Source organism: Canis lupus, chromosome 2, assembly GCF_011100685.1.
Source record: "Canis lupus familiaris isolate Mischka breed German Shepherd chromosome 2, alternate assembly UU_Cfam_GSD_1.0, whole genome shotgun sequence".
In the NCBI taxonomy this organism is placed as follows: domain Eukaryota; kingdom Metazoa; phylum Chordata; class Mammalia; order Carnivora; family Canidae; genus Canis; species Canis lupus.
In genome coordinates this window covers 36,788,165-36,805,997 of record NC_049223.1, presented here as the reverse complement: position 1 = coordinate 36,805,997, position 17,833 = coordinate 36,788,165, and the positions used below count along the sequence as shown (strand labels likewise).

At 42.7% G+C, this 17,833-nt stretch overlaps 1 protein-coding gene across 16 annotated transcripts in view; it reads right to left on the bottom strand.

The window, feature by feature from the left end:
• The window catches only part of ARHGAP26 (Rho GTPase activating protein 26), a 419,259-nt gene that overhangs the window by 390,029 nt on the left and 11,397 nt on the right, over positions 1-17,833 (bottom strand). Inside the window, exon 1 of one of the 16 annotated variants that reach the window (XM_038530495.1) lies at positions 3,119-3,376. The exons of the other annotated variants lie outside the window; for them this stretch is intronic. The gene's annotated coding sequence lies outside the window, so the exon portion shown is untranslated. Of the gene's footprint in view, positions 1-3,118; positions 3,377-17,833 lie in introns of those variants that run through there. 16 annotated transcript variants of the gene reach the window in all.

The following is a 17,833-nucleotide window of genomic DNA, read 5'->3' as shown; positions in this document are numbered from 1 at the left end:
TCCCTCTCCTGCTCCCCCAACTTGTGCGCACTTTCTCACTCTGTCAAATAAATAAATAAAATCCTGAAAAAAAAGTCTTCAAGAAGCAAAATGCACACCAGCATTGGCCTGGTGGGTAAAGAAGCCTGGGTTGTAATCAGACCTGGATTTATTTTCTCTTACAGCCCTGAACTAGGCAATTCCTTCCTTTGGGGTTTAGTTTCTGCTTTTATAAAACTGCAAGAACAAGAGAAAAAGGAGAAGCATGGGGGCAGGGAGAAGGACATATGACCGTTCACCAAATGTGTACATGTGTAAACAGCAGCCTCCAAACCCAGCTTCAGATGACAGGAGTTGTTCCTGGCGGAAGCTCTTTGCTCATCCCCTTCCTCCTACACATCAAGTACACTTTCACCATCACCACCCTTCCAAGCAGAGTAGCTTCTGAAAGGCACCTCTTGTGCAATCTACAACTTCCTAAAATGATGCACAATGTTCCACTTGAGAGAACAGTTAGAAAAGAATATACAGCAATGCACCAACAAAACCCCCTATATTTCCTTGATGCTGGCCACAGCTATGTGCCAGACTAGCCTGGCAATGGCCCAAGAGTCAAGATCAAAAGGTTATTACACTAGGAAGCCAGGGGCAGCTTCCAAAGGAAGTAACACTTGAGCTGAGACTGGAAGGAGGAATGGCAAGGAGAAGGAAGGTAGAGGAGCACTGCATCAGAGGGAACTATGTGTGCCAAAGCTCTGGGGTGGAAGGCACTTGAGCATCAAAAGGGACAGGAAAGGGGCCTGATGGCTGGAAAATGCAGAGACAGTATAAGATGAGGCTGGAAAGGCAAATGGGCCAGGCGTTATATGTGGGTACAATGGGGAGTATAAAGGGGAGCCAAGCAGTAAGATGATAAGACTGGATTTTCATTTTTAAAAGATCATTCTGGCTGCAGAAGTATCTGAGATGCCAAGAAATAGAAAGGCTGGGGCAGAGAGGAAAGGCAAAAGAGTCAGCTGAAGGGAAATCCAGGCCTAGCACATGCAACCCAGCATCAATATCAACTGGTAGCTTGTAAGAAATGTAGTCTCAAGGCCCACCTAAGAATCTGCATTTTAACAAGGCCCCTGGTGATCTGGATGCACATTAAAGTTTGCAAAGCAGATCCAATGCAGTGTGGTAAGCAGTCACCAGAGATTAGCTATTATACCACAGCAGTCTCATTTTCAAAGCTAGCTTTAAACACAATCTTTAACAAAGGTGCAAAACCCAAATACCTACCTTAACGTTTAAATAAACAGAATCACAGATGACGTTTACTATGAAAGCACTCTTCCTAAACTAACCAGCAGAGTAATCACCATCTTCCTACTTCTTGATCTTGCTAAATCTACACATATAGCAACCACACAGGATGAGTACTATCATGATAGAAGGAAGCAACCTGAATCCACCTCCAAAGGCATCCCGTTATCTTCTAAACAGAATCCAAGTCTCTGTCAAAACTCCAGAAGCATGCATGAGTCATGAGTTGACAGACTGCCTCTCAACACTCAACACAACTATTCACCATACTAACCGCTTGAAAAATGAAGGAAACCACTTGTAGCATTCATGAATCTTGCAGACCACCATTCTACCTAATTATAAAAACACATATTGGCTCAGTACTGCTTTTCTATGACGCCTAAAATAAGTCCTTTAATCACTGACTTCCAGCTTTTCCCCATGTACAAAATAGGAACCCTAGAATTTATCACTACCCTCTCCCCACCAAATATGCTTTAGGGATTAAAGAAATTATATTTTCAGTGCTGTTCAAGGTATATCCGTGTTGTTTAGTCCATAAAACTTTCATTATGTCACTATGCTGCTCAAAAACTTAGAATGGCTTCCCAGTACCCACTGAAGGAAGACAGACTCCACGGTGCAACACCTAAGCCTTCCAGAATCTAATCCCAAAAACCTTAACATTTTTATTGCAGAGATGCTCCAGCCAACCCAGACCAGCTACAGTTCCTAAGCAAACTCAGCCCTTTTCTGTCTCCACACTTCAGCCAGGGAGATCCCCAGTGGAACTGGAACTCTGTTGCCAATCCCTTCTCCCTAAGTCTACATCCACCATGAGTTGAGACCTAAAGTATGAGCAGGAAGTGGCCAAACAAAGGCATATGGGGAAGGCACCAGGAACACTGGGTAGAAGGAACAGAAATATTCAGTGTACTGAAGCCAGGAAACACATCATTCATTCAATAAGCAGAAACAAATCAAAAGGACAGCAACACAGGGCCTAGACACAGAGGCAGTGTGCAGCTGGAGGAAATGGGCAGGGCCCAAGTATGCAAGACTCAGAAACCCCTGTCTAGATATCAAGGCTTTATCTTAAAGGGGCTAATGGAAAGGTTCTTGAAAGCAACAACACTAAAACACTTGAGAACTGTTTTAGTGAAGGCAGAGGGCACCTCTGAAAACTTTTTCTGAAATTCTCTTTCAATTCACTTAGCCCACCACAGAAATTCAAACTTTGTAGTAAATATATGCGGCAATTTTAATAGCAGTACATCGTTTCTTTTAACCAGAGATTATAATCACAGAACTATAGACCAAGTAGAAACTATAGCAATCATTTACTCTAACCCCTTATTTTAAAGATAAGAAAACTACAGTGCTCAGAGATTAAATGATTTGCTCAAAGACAGAGGCAATTTGTGGCAGAGTCAATATTCAAACCCAAGTCCCATGACTTCAAGGCCAGAAAGAATAGGATGTAGTAAACATTCCGATATAGGAATCAAAGCATTCATTCATTTAACGAATATTTATTTATGTACCAGAAACCATTCTAAAGCAGTAGGAATATAGAAGTGAGCAAGACAAATACCTTGCCCTTGTAGAGTTTTCATTCTAGTAAGGAGAGACAAACAGAAACCATAATAAACAGATTATCTAGTATGTTAGAATAAGAAAAGTACTACAGATAAAACTAGAATGAAAGAAAAAGTGGGATGTGAGGAGGGTTGTCAGGGGAGACCTCACTGAGGAAGTGACAACAGAGCCAAGATCTAAACAAGGTACCTGCTTCCAGGATACCATGCATCCGAGAGGTGATGGGAATCCCATCCATTCCATCATAATTTACCTGTACAAACTGCAGGCAGCAGGGCAGAGATTCAGGGGAGAAATTCAGTCCTTTTCCAAACCTGTCCATCCATCCACCAGGTTCAACACACACAAAAAAATCCACAATTCTAATATTTTTTTCTGATAAAGCAAGGAAAAAAAAAACAATTCTCCTTCTGCCTTTAATAAGAGGCCTTGATAGGCTGATAAACTGGAATGTAGTGAAAAAAGTGGATATGAAGGGAATTTCAGGCTGGAAGCAGAACAAATACATATTCTGCATTTTGACAATGAACCAAGCCAATTTATTTCAGTTATTGCCAAATATGGATTAAAATGTGGGTCACTTCCTGAACACAACCAGAAATGAAACTGAGATTGGCATCAAGTTCCCAAAACCTGATGAAGAGTTGTCCAAAACAGAGAAAAAGAAGGCACCAGGGGATCCCTGGGTGGCTCAGCGGTTTGGCGCCCGCCTTCGGCCCAGGGCCCGATCCTGGAGCCCCGGGATCGAGTCCCGCGTCAGGCTCCCAGCATGGACCCTGCTTCTCCCTCTGCCTGTGTCTCTGACTCTCTCTCTCTCTCTCTCTCACTCTCATAAATAAAAACAAAATCTTTAAAAAAAAAAAAAAAAAAAAGAAGAAGGCACCAAAAGAGGAAAAACAACGGAAATTACAAAGATTCTTAAATGCTCAGCCTGGTTTCCCTAGCCAGAATATGCTCTACAGTGGTAAAGAGTCAACATCATGATTCCAAAGAGCCAGTACTTTCTCAGCAATCCTTACAATAACCCCATGAGGTGAGTATGTTGGTGAGACCCACTTTATAGAAGAGAAAATTGGGACAAATGAGTCTCTGAGAGATTAAAATGACCACAGAGTTCACAAGCCATCCAGACAAGGCTGGGAATCAGGACTATGTGGCTCCATAACCCACAATGGGGCTCAGCTAACTGTGGCCCTTGGCTTGCTTTTTGTATTACCTATGAGCTAAGAATGGTTTTTATGTTAACGGGTTGTAAAAACAAAGGCAAAGAAGCATCTGCAACAGATCCTACATGGCCTGCAAAACCTAAAATATTTACTGTCTGGCCAACCCCTGGAGTCTAATCCACTATACTATATAGACATGGGCAGATTCAAAATAAGGTCTACTGGATGGGAGTTTCCCAAACCCTAAGTTTCATAAGGTAAAAGAGTCAGGCCCTGGAAGATGGAGAACTAGCTCTCATACTAGCAGGGCCATAAGACAAGCAGTTGTCAGCCAGCGAGTTATGAATCCCCATTCATTAATGGGGATTAATGTAATGTCCCCATTACATTACTTAATAGTCCTCATGTAGCATTCTCCATTTATTTTTATAATTTGTCCCAGCAGAAGTAGTCCCATCTCACCCTGACATCCACCTGACACCTCATCCCCTCCTCACTAGGCCCCCAACCCAAACTCTACTCTCAGGCTGCCCACAGTCTGACCAATCCTGATGGGGCCCAATGCTTCAAACTATCTCTTGTTTGTCCCTCTCCAAATATGAACTTCCAAGGTAACTACATTAAAACGTACTCTGGAAAAAAAAAAATGAATGAATGAATGAATGAATGAATGAAAAGAAAGAAAGAAAGAAAGAAAGAAAGAAAGAAAGAAAGAAAGAAAGAAAGAAAGAAGAAAAAAAGAAAAAAACCCTGATAGCCCACATTAACTTATCCAAATGTGGATAAGAACCATGAGATAGGGCAGCCCCGGTGGCTCAGCGGTTTGGCGCCGCCTTCAGTCCAGGATGTGATCCTGGAGACCCGGGATCGAGTCCCGAGTTGGGCTCCTTGCATGGAGCCTGCTTCTCCCTCTGCCTCTCTCTCTCTCTCTGTGTCTCTCATGAATAAATAAATAAAATATTAAAAAAAAAAAGAACCATGAGATATTTGGGAGGCAGAGCCCTTTCTCTTCCCTGGATGACCCTGTTCAATTTTCTCAGGCCAGTGTGGAGGAATTTTGTTGCCTTGGCCACCTGGCAGCTATCCCTCCTTCTTCTGTATTTATAGCACCTTAATATTCCTCTGGGAAAGCACCCTTCTCTGACTTTTAGAACATTTATTTCCTATGCTGCTGACTCCACTCTGGGTTCAGGCTAGGAGAGCTTCAAAGAGTAGCTCAAGGATGAGCACGTGACTCAATAATAAGCCAATGAGAACCATGCTCCGGGCTTCAATTCGAACTCTTGGCTACAAGTCATCTTGCCAACACAAGGGAAGAGGCCATCTGAGAATGGCACCAGCCTAAAGGAAAGCAGAACTGAAAGATAAGGGGAGACCAGGGCCCTATAGACATTGTGTGAGCCACCGGACTCACGCCAGTCTGAAGTTAGAACATCCTTGGGCTTTCCAGCTACATATCAAAATGAATTACCTTTCTGCTTAAGCAGCTAGGATTGGGTCTTCCCTCCTTCATGACAGAAAGCAGCCTGTCTGGCACAGAGTGGAAGCACCATGTCTACAAAGGGGCCTTACTAAAACCAACTGAAAAGGTGGCATTAAGGTAAGCTGCATTCACTGTTGGTGGAGTGTCTCACCAAGATTCAACGTCTGTGCTGACACCAAAGACTTTACCTCTCTTCCCCTCCCTCGTGATCAGGGAACATGGAGCTCTCTGACAGATGCTAGAGCCTTCCAATGTAACACCGAGTTATCTGGTAAGAGCTGGGACTGGTGAGAATTAAACAGGTAAGACCCACAATCAAGACTTCCAGTTAGAGCAGCCCGGTGGCGCAGCGGTTTAGCGCCGCCTGCAGCCCAGGGCGTGATCCTGGAGACCCTGGATCGAATCCCACATCGGGCTCTCTGGATGGAGCCTGCTTCTCCCTCTACCTGTGTTTCTGCCTCTCATTCTGTCTCTGTGTCTCTATGAATAAATAAATAAAATCTTTAAAAAAAAAAAAAAAAGACTTCCAGTTAGTACACTTTTTCTCCTCCCACCCAAAACCAGTATACCTCAAGCCCCCTACACAGAGACAACAGAGAAAAAAGGCAAAGGGAACATAACAGTCAGTGGAGGAGTTCTCTTGCTTCTATTATGTCCAGGGTTGCTTGGCAACTGGCCTCAGCCTGGTCATTTCAGTGGACAAGCAAAGGAACGAAAGTCAGACCTCTAGGTCATTCAGCATGTCCTGTTTATGGCCCAGTGACTCAAGGGCAGGGGTGGGCTCATGCTGTCCTACAAAGCTGGCAGAAAACAGCCAACAGAGCACCTGTTGTCTTCAGGGGCTCTCCCATGGGCTTCTGTCTCTCCCACACTGGTCAAAGTTCCTTTAACTCCTGCCCTCAGGGAACATAAGCTACAGATGTTCCCCCCAAACAGATTAAAACTACTTTCAAAAACAGCTTGATAGGAAAACAGAGTAAAGGTTCTGACACAGAAAGAACCTTAATTTCATTATTTATTTAAAAAGTAGAAATTGCCGAAGAGTGAAAGGGGCAGTGGTGTATAATCAGGGAAACACAGCCAGCTTGTGTTTTAGGAGGAGGATTTTTTTTAATCCCCCATGACCCGTCTCACTCCACTGCCACCTCTAAAGATTCCAGCATGGAAAGCACAGCCACGGTGCTCTCTGTCTCTAGGTCATGAGCTAATTTCCTACAACTGAGAAGTCAGCAGGGATAGAGACATCTGCTTTTGGCAACACATTTTTAGTAGTAACTCTGGTACCAGAGCCCTAAACGGCCTGTACACAGGAGGAGGAGAAAAAGATGTGGGTCAATGAGTCTCTAGTGCTTGGATGTCGCCAAACAGGTCATCTGTGTGTACAAAGACAGACGTGATCTTCCTTCTCTCTCTTTACCCACCCTAAATTAAACATCTAAGAATGACTGGCTTTCCCAAGAAAATAGAAAGCCCGTGACACAGACAAGAGACCGACTCTCCAGCTTAAATTCTATTTAGCAAGACTCTAATCCTAAAAGTTAAGACACTGTATGGGAAGCATTGTCTTTTGTTGGCTAAATTCCTGTTAAGATCCATTTAGCCTCATGGAACTCTCCAAATAAACTGATGTTAAATCTTGTAAAAAGTCACTACAGTGTTTCAGAAAAAAACCTTCTACAGAAATTATGCCTGGGGGGTATCCACTTGAAAAACAAGAGATGTGGTTCCAGCACGAACATGCTGTCAGCACATAGTATACAGAGGCCGACGATACAAACAAAAGTGGAAGAACTGTTTTTCATCTTTTTAGAGGAAAAGGAAAAATAAGTCTTTTCTAATTAATTATGAGGGTTATAATGGGTACCTTCCCACTCATACCACTATCGTTAAGTAGAGTCTTTGAAACTTAACACCTTTAAATGAGAGAGTATAGAGAATACATATTCTAACATTCAAAATCTCTTTTTTTTTTTAATTTTTATTTATTTATGATAGTCACAGAGAGAGAAAGAGAGAGAGGCAGAGACATAGGCAGAGGGAGAAGCAGGCTCCATGCACCGGAAGCCCGATGTGGGATTCAATCCCGGGTCTCCAGGATCGCGCCCTGGGCCAAAGGCAGGCGCCAAACCGCTGCGCCACCCAGGGATCCCCCAAAATCTCTCTTTTTAACGAAAAAAGATAAGCAAATAGCCTTGTTGATTTAAGAGCTAGAAGTCCATGTCTTCTAGGTGTGAAGATTAGGAAAGGAATCAATTCATAGCAGGTTAACTAGCCCAGCCAAGGAGATCAGGACCTCCTGCTCAGTACTATTTATGACAGAGATTTAGAAACACTAGATTTTAGTTTCCTTTCTACCATTTGATAAAAGAGAAAGAGAAAGAGCACAGGCAGAGAGATGGGAAGCAAGGAGAGGGCTGGTGAACATTAATCAACTCTTAGTTCTGATACTTGCTTTTTTTTAACCCCATTTCTTGAGCTCCCTAAAAGGAAGACTGGTCACTATCCAATTAAGCAGTCACACATGATCTGTCCAAGGTGAAAATTTTAAAACAAAATAAAATCTAAAGAGAGCCAAGGGATGCCAGAGGCCATGAACACTCAGAGGCACTTTGAGAACACCAAGTCAAGCAGTCAAGTTGGACTCTTTGAAGGCACATTAGATATCATTTATTCAACTTGCACCAGGAATTTAGAGGGTACAAAGTACTATAATGACCAAAACAGGTAATGATATAAAGTGGTAAAGAAAGGGATGGCTACTGAAGACTTTAGATCAGGTAGTCAAAGGACTTCACGGAGGAGACCTGAAGGATGAGAAGCAGATGACCACATAAATACATAAAGATCTGAAGCAACAACATTCCCAAGGAACAGCAAAAGAAAATCCTATGGCTGGAAAGTGCTCAGTGTGTAAGAAGAATTTTAGACCACTGAAGCTTAAGCACAGAGGGTAAAGGACAATAGTCAAAGAGGAGACTCACAAGGTACACAAAAGCCTGATCATACATAAGCCATGGTTAATGAGTTAAAATTATATTCTGAATGACAGAGTGCTTGGGTGGCTCAGTCAGTTAAGCATCTGCCTTCAGCTCAGGTCATAATCTGGGGGTTTTGGGATTGAGCTCTATGTCCATCCAGCTCCCTGGTCAGCAGGATGTCTGCTTGTCCCTCCCCCTCTGCCCCTCCCTCCTGCATGTACACTCTCTCTCTCTCAAATAAATAAAATAAAATACTTTTTAAAAATTACATTCTGAATTATATAGGAAGCCACTGGGAAATTTAGGGTAAGAGTGACCTGATAAGGCTTGTGTTTTTTAAAACCTCAGTCTGCCTGCCATCTGGGGAATAGATTTTTATCTCACCAAGCTCACTAAGGTTCTGTCTGGGTGGTCATGACTACAGTGAGTAAAAAACTTTCTGCCTATGAAAACAGAAGGAAAAAAAATATGATCCAGCAAAAAGTCTCTCCATCAGGTGACAGCTTACAATTTTCAACAACCATGGTCACTGAAGATAAAGTCATTCAGCACCTTAGAGAAGCATTCTGTGATGACAATCTACATTTACTTCCACCCTCCACTATCCATCACTGTCAATCTTATTTTATGTCCATCATGGCAATTTATCTTAAAGTATCCTGTTTGTTTAATTCGTCTGCCCTCTAAAATGTAAATTGCACAAGAGTCAGACCTTTGCCTTGTTCAGAGCTATGCCCCCAGTACCTACAACAATGTCCTAGTACATAGACAGTGTCTATGAAACATTTGTTTGCTGAACTAATGAAGTCAAGACCTATCTGTACTTCTACTCAAAAGAAACAAAATCCTGGATTCTTTTCTAGGGCAATTGGCTTCTCCTGAGTTGTTAGGACTAAAATGACTTCAGAAATTCAGCAAACTTAAGGAAAGAGAAGAGTTCTCTTGTCCTGGATCCCATAACCCAGCTTAGATATGTTCTCAGGATGTTCATGCTATTGCTTTCCTCAGAACTGGCCAAGTGTTCAAGTCTGCTGAAAGGCACCAATGATGGAGTGAGGTGGGGGCAACAAAACTACTAGAGAAGGGAACACAGGGCTAATTCACAACCAAAGGAAGAGCTCACTGACCTCCACTTCACATCAACATTTTTTTTTAAGATTTTATTTATTCATAAGAGACACAGAGAGAGAGGCAGAGACCTAGGCAGAGGGAAAAGCAGGTTCTCTGCAAGGAGCCCAAAACAGGACTTGATCCCAAGGCCCAGGATCACGATCTGAGCCAAAGGCAGATGTTCAACCACTGGGCCACCCAGGTGCCCTCAATCAATATTTATATAAAAGATAACTTTTTGTTCAGTACTGTAAGAGATATTTATGTCAGAATCAAGTAAGAACTCGCTATTAGAAGTCAGGTGCCTGCTTAAGAAACTAATGATGTGCACCTCTGGGTGGTGAGGCTGGGGTTGGGACAGGCGGGGTCCCCCATGGGATGTATCAATTTCATAATGGCCTGTGACAAGTCAGCATCCCTGACAAGTATGAAGACGCTATGGAATGTTCTGACTGACATGTTTAAAACCAAGATATCTTGATTAAGGTCAATATAAAACTGGGCAGAGTACAAGACTCAGTCTAATTTCTAGAGATAATTGCTAATATAATTCACCTATAGTGAGAAAGTCAGAGACCCTATGCAGAGACAGCACACAGACAATTTAAAATTTCTGTATGGGTCCTATCTTAGAAGAGGTGAAGATAAAAAAAAAAGAAGAGGTGAAGATAATTAGTCATTAGAGTAGCTGGCTGCTGTGATTTTGATTCACTCTGTCTCATTTAACCCTATGATGCTCTCAAGTGAGCACCAACATTCCCATTTTATAAATGAGGAAACAAGATCTAAGGGACTAGGCTCAGTTTCCATTATCACCAGTATAGCACTAGTTCGAGTAAAAGGGCTGGTAATGGACTAATGTTCCAATCCCGGCTACAACACTTCTTAGTTGTCTAAGTGCATTTAGCTTTCCTTGCCTTACGTCTCGTCTATAAATGGGGATAGCAGTACATACCTCATGAGATTGTTGTGGAGGTTCAATGAAATCAAGTTTGTAATACATGTAACAAAAGGGTCTGACACACAATGAGCAGTTAAATGGTGATGGATATACTATTACTATTATTGTGGTTCAAACAGACTTAACATCATGCTTTCAACATATAAGACTCTTCATTCTGTGGTTCTGCTCCACCAGCAGGAGAAAGAGAGGAGCAAGCAGAGAGATGGGAGCTGCACTTTAAACATATGGAAAGAAACATAAGAGCTGCCTATGTAAATATATCTTACAGAGATAATTATGGTTTGTCCATAAGGACAACAATTACAAACTCATCAATAATCATGAAAACAAAAAAGAGAAACACCTAACGGTCCAAAAGCAAGTCACTGGTTCAGTCAGTCTTGACATAGCATCCCTGGAATATTATGTAGCCACAAAAAAACCTTAGGAAACAGTTAATGACCTGGAAAGATGATCATGACCTACTGAATAGAACAGATTATAAAACCAAAACGAGTATCTCTAATCAACACTATTGGTGTAATTTGCATTTTCTTATATTACTTGTCTGTAATTTCTAAATTTTCATTAGAGAGTATGTATTAACCTACATAATCCATAAAAAGAAGTTTGACCTTGGACTTTTTTTTTTTTTTAATGACCAGCCTATCTGACCAGAAACACTAGGGAATATATGCCTCAGAAGAAGGTAGAGGAACACCCTCATATTTTGCTGTTAATGGCTTTGTGAACTAAGGAGTTGGCAGCTCAATGAAGGGAGATGTAATAAGCCATGTTAATGTTATCTAGGTCTCGCTGTAATTTGTCCGAAATATATTATCCAGGAGATTCTAGATGGAATACCTGCAGACTCAGATCTCACACCCAGTTCTCTGACCTATTCCAAATAAGTTTCTAGGTCCCTAATTGACATTATAAATACATCATTATATCTGGAGCTGTTCAACTAACCCAAATAACATGTTCTCATTCAGTGTCCCAAACTTATCTTCTTGAAATATAAATCACTGACCTACTTTGTTAAAGACAATTTTAATGCACCCTCTACCACAATGATAAAAAAGGGAAGTTGAGGCTTCTATCAGGTCCCATTAGAGGAGCAGAAAATAGGCACCCAAATGCTCCCTGTTAACCCGGCTAACCAGTGAGCAGGACATTCTGTACCCACCCTGCTCTGAGCTTATCCTTTTATGTCTGAAGTCTGAAACCTAACACAGGACGTGTAACAGGAAAGGGGACCCCAGACAATGTTTTTTTTACAAAATGGGATCACTTCCAGGCCACACTTCTTCCTGGTTCTACAGATTCACAATCACCTTAAATTTAGTGGTCTCTTAAGCTGTAATCTCAAAACTCCGTAAATCATTTTCAGGTCATTTTCATTTACAGAAGGCTTTGTTTTTCCCAAAATCAAAAGATGGGAGATCAACCACCTCCTTGCCCCATTGGCAAGGCCACTGTGGGGTGGAGGAAGGGGAGACAGTGAAAGAATGACAGGGAGAAAGTAAAGAGAAATGAAAAGGAAGCAAATGAAAGAGAAAACAGAGATGGTGGAGAACAAGTTACCTACATTTGGGCTGAGATTTCTTAGAATACAAGGTCTTAAGAATTAAGAAGGACTTTCATGTTAAAACCTTCAACACCTCAAACCACCACCATTTCAGTACTTTAAAAACTCATATATCAATAGCTCTAAAAACAAATAAAGCTGGTAAAGGGATAAACCCTCCAAATCAGAATATTATTGGAATTTTTTTCCTCCATAGGAACAAAAGTTCCTCTCGGGGATCCCTGGGTGGCGCAGCGGTTTGGCGCCTGCCTTTGGCCCAGGGCGCCATCCTGGAGACCCGGGATCGAATCCCATGTCGGGCTCCCGGTGCATGGAGCCTGCTTCTCCCTCTGCCTATGTCTCTGCCTCTCTCTCTGTGTGACTATCATAAATAAATAAAAATTAAAAAAAAATTTAAAAAAAAAAGTTCCTCTCTTAACAACGCACCTACCTACTACTGGATATTAGGTTCTTTCCTCCCGCTCTCACCAGGAAAGTGCTCTCACCAAAGCAAGATCAGAATGGGGGGGAAGGGTAACGGGGGACGACAACACGACAGACACACACACACACACACAACATGATAATAGAAGTCCTAAACCAGAGACCTTACACACACTCATGAATGAGAGTGAATTAACCCTGCTGCACTAGCACATATGTCTAAAGGAAGATAGAAACTGAGTGCCAGATCCAAACATCCTGGCATTGAAATCGCAGCATTCCTGGGATCTGCAAACTGTCTGGATACGCCAAAGGAAAAGGATATGTAGCTTAATAAGATCAAGAAACAAAGCTGACAGGACAGTACCACACTTTAAAACCCTAAGGAAGTAGCTGCCTAGGGCTAAGGGGATGGGAAGGATGCAGGATGATGGCTAAGGAGTACAGGGTTTCTTGAGGGGGGGTGGGGGATGATGAAATGTTCTAAAATTAATTGTGGAGATGGGTGAAAAATTCTGTGAATATACTAAAAGCCATGAACTATACACTGTAAATTGTGTGGCATGTGAATTACATCTCAACAAAGCTGCTTTAAAAAATCCTAAGAAAGGACCTCCAAGGTCTCCTCCACCCATGCATTGCCTAACCCCATGCTGGCACATTTGGGGAGCTCAGTAATGACTGCTTGAGGTGTCACATTAAGAGACATGACTCATCCCTCTCCTGCTTAACATTTCACAAGTTTCTCATTTCAGATAGCCATCAAAAAACATTTCATTCTTCTTTCTTAAAGAGACTCAGTTCTCCAGACTGAAGGGGATGGGGAAGATTAAATCCCAACATTTTGAACCCAGATTTGTGAAAACAAGCCAATTTTAAGTTATCTTCAGCTGGTGATCATCTTCATGCTTGAACTCTGTGCTGCTACAAGAACAAAAACCCAAAGCCCTGTTGTTGTCTTTTCATTGCAGTATAGTGTGAAGTTATGCTGGCCAGAAGAGGTGGGGGAGATGAAAAGCAAGCCAAAGTCATATCCCAAATGGCACTAAGGCCAAAAGCTCTCGGTTCCACTCCAATTTTCTATGCAATGGAACAGAGCTTCACTCCAGAGGAACTGATTACAAGCATGCTGGCTATGTAAAGAGGAAACAGGATTTCTTTCCAGAGAGAGAACCATCTAGTTGCTCCTAACGGAGCTGGCAACATGGTAGCTTGCTGACCTTGCATGCTGAGCGCAAGGCAGCTTCAGTCAGAGGGCCGGGAGACCTCAGCAGGCAAAGCTGTTGGTAGCTTCCAAGGTCTGGCCAATAGGCCAGAGGCAGCAGGGACAAGGCAAGGCTGTAGGTGCAGAGGCATCTATTCCCAGTGCCTGCCAGGCCTCAATATTGCCCACAGCAGGAGTTATGAGGCTGGTGATCTGCTGGATAAGCAGTCCAGGGAAAGATGTATGTCAGACATCTCAATGCACTAGTCTGATACAAATGCAAGGAAGCCTTGCCTGTGGGAAAGCAGCCCACAGGATTTCTTAAGAAGCAAACAACAGGGGGAGAGCAGCACTAAGCTCCTCCCAGTGACATCCAGGGGTCTCATCAGCGGTGGCTCTGGTGTGCTGTCACCCTGATACTGCCGAGACCCAGCTAAGATCCGAACAGAGATAAGGAGGAAGCTGTTGCCAGAAATGAATTGCCCTAAGGCACCTTCGAGACAGGAGGGGAGAGATCAACTCTCTGGGTTTGCACCTCACCTCCCCAACCCCCTGCAGAGCCCTCAAACCAGTCTCCCTCCTAATCTGCCCCAGACACTGAGTCCCCTGGAGCTGTGCAACAGCTCAGTCAGCTCATTAGCTTCCTGAATGTTTTTAAAGAAAAAAATTTGCAACATAATTACAAGCTCTGACCCCAAATGACTTTAACCCTAACAAGAGCACCCAAGACTCACCGTGGGAAAAAATGTTTGCCCTGTGGTTGCTCCTGAGCATAAGGTTTCCTTTCAGGAGCTTCCCCCACCCCCCAATGCTACAGAAGGGTCCAGGCTCACAGGCCAAGCTCATGGAACAACTAGATCCCAGGCACAGACCCCCTCCATGCAAATCACCAGGAGGCCTTGCAAAGAATGCAGATTTCCAGACCTCACCCTAGAACACACATATCAGAATGGGAATCCTCAGTTAAGGGAATTCTTACACAAATTCATGTCTAAGAACAACCATGTTAGAACAAGGACAATCTATAGAAATGTCAATAATGAAAAAAAACAAAACAAAAAAAAAAAAAAAAGAAATGTCAATAATGGCACATTCCAATTATAGGGCACTTACCAGGTGTCAGCTTACTCTGCTAAACACAATACCTACAATTATCTCACTTATTCCTCACAATATCATAAGGTGGATATTTATCACTGTTGCACTTACTCTGCAGTTTCACTTCCAATGTCAGATCCAAAGGACTCTGGGCAAGCCCTCACCCAAAGGGGTGGGCCAAAATCAAGCACCTTGTCATCAGAGCAAAAATCTCTCCAACCCTCCCTCTACCCACGTGTTCTGCTGAATGTTGCTATTCCCCCTGATTTTGGCCTCCACTCTTTCACCCACTCCAAGCCAGTGGTTCTCCACCTTCACTGCACATTAGAATCACCTGGGAAGCTTTGGAAATTCCCCCATGCTCAGGGCACCTGGGTGGTTCTGTCAGTTAAGCATCAGAAACTTGGTTTCAACTCAGGTCATGATCTAGGGTCACAAGATGGAGCCCCACATCGAACTCAGCGGGAAGTCTGCTTTAAGATTCTCTCCCCTTCCATCTACCCCCACTTGCTCTCTCCCTCTCTCTATAATTCCCCATGCTCATATTTGCAACCCAAAGTATATCAGAATCTCCTGGGATGAGTCCCAACTCCTCATATGATTTCAATGGGCAGCTAAGGCTGAGAACCATTGCCTAGGCTTCTAATAGCACCTGGAGAGATCCAAAGCTATACCAGGAACCCACCATCTCTTTCCAGAACATAAGACCCATGCTTCCCACTGCCTAGTAGGTGCCTCCACCTACATAACTCCATAGGAACAACTCAGCAAGGGCAAACCTTACTTAGCCCTGTATCCTGTATCATACACACATTTGGTACAGAGTTCAACCATGCCCCCCCAAGACCTAAGACAGAAACAAAATGCCCTGGCCTCCTCCCTCCTTGGTCTGCTGTTGACTACATGTTCTCTTCGCCCACACCAGCATGTCTCCTCAGAAAAATGCCATGGAATCTTGCTTTCTCCCCTATAATCTATCAGTGTTTGTTTGAATATTCAAATAATGATTACATTGAGTGAACCAGATTTTCAGCAAAGTGCCCTCCCTGTCACTTGCTTTTTGTATATTCCCTGGCACGCTCCCCCGACACCTGTACCTAGTCTGAGAAGCACAGCTTCACCTCCCCTCCCCTTCTTTGCAGGCACCATGACCAGATGGTATCCATTTTCTCAGACATTTCTGCCTTGGGATAGCGCTAAGCATATTAAAGCTCAAATCACTGGTAAAATACAGGAGTATTTTAAGGGAGACAATGATAAATAATCTTCAATCTAATGATTATGATTTAATGACTATGTGAACATATTTCAGAAGAAAATATGGTGAACTACATCAAACCTGTAATTTCAGAATGCTGTAGAGTTCCTTTTTGAAATGAATGTACTTTTTAAGAAGTAGAGTTTTACAAAGTAAATAAACAGTAGTAAAGGTGGGGCAAAACTAATAGAGAGGTGGTTTTAAATGATTTATCATTAGGAACACTGCCTCCTTGGACTTGATAAGCTTTCCCCTGACTCTCCCGGAGTTCTCTATTATGTCCTCCAGGATCCTTTCAACTTCTAATTGTGCTCTGGACCATCTGTGCTTCCCCTGCCTCCTCTCAAGATGAGCACCTAGAAGACAGTGACTGTGCCCACCCTGTCCCAGAAACCTTCCATCTCAACATGAGCTATCACAGGCAGTGAAATAAAGGCCACATGAAACAGGTGGCATGATCCTATTCTAGCACTTCACAGAAAAGTGCTAAGCTTGGTGGGAGAGGCAGCCCTAGGAGAGAGGTCAGAAAAAACTCCCTGGTCCCTCACCACTCCCCAGAAATTCCATTGCCTGGAGAAGCTTTGCTGATAGACGAGATGTGCCTACTGGCCTAAAGTCATGATCTCTAGTCACCAAAGTAGGAGACTACTCTCCTTTAACACCTGCCAAACTGGTGATGTAAGAAAATAAAAATTCAGCGGCATCCTCACTAGTAATGCAAACAAGTTCCCTGGGCCCTACATTCAAGAGATTCCTAGTACAGCTAGGTTTCATTTTAGGGAAAGATTTTGTTGTGGCTCTTAATCCCAGAACCAACACTATGTACAGACTGGGGAGTAAGAAATGGAGAAAACGCTAAGGACTGTTTAATTATAGAGGCTACTTATAACCAACTAGTGAGTTTTCTTCCTATACTACAATCATGATATATAAAATTCACTTCACTCAGAACTTTCCAGAAACACTCCTATAGCATATTTATCAAAATAAAAACTGCATATATCCTTTGGCCCAGCAGCTCCATTTCTAGTATTCGTCCTACACATCAACTCACTCATGTACCCACGACAGGTAGCAAGATGTTCTGGTAACAGTAAAAGATTGGAAATCACATAAATGTCTATTATTATGGGACTGGTTAAATGAACTATGTCATATCCATTCAATGGAGTACAGTGTAATGCTAAAAATGAGTAGCTGTATATGTACCAATGTACAATAAGATCTAAAATACATTAAAACCATGCAATAAGCAAATCTATGCAAAACAGTGCATATGGCATGCTACCGAAAAATATATAAATATGTATTTACTGGTGCATGCATAAATTCTATCTGAAAAATTCACAAGAAATGGTAAAATGTTGTCTCCAGTACAAGACCTTGGGATCAGGAGGCAAGAGGAATTGGGAGAAACACATTCCTTTTTGCCACATTTTGAACTGTGTACCATGTAAAAGTATTACCTACTTAGATAAATCTTTTAAAAGAAATATAGGTATGAGGGGCATCTGGGTGGCTCAGTCGGTTAAGCATGTGCCTTGGGCTCAGGTCATGATCTCAGAGTCCTGGAATCACAAACCACAACAGGCTTCCTGCTCAGCAGGGAGTCTGCTTCTCCCTCTGCCACCACCCCACCCCCGACTCCGCCTCCGTCCCGGCTTGTGCTCTCTACTCCCTCTCTCAAATAAATGTTTTAAAATCTTAAAATAAA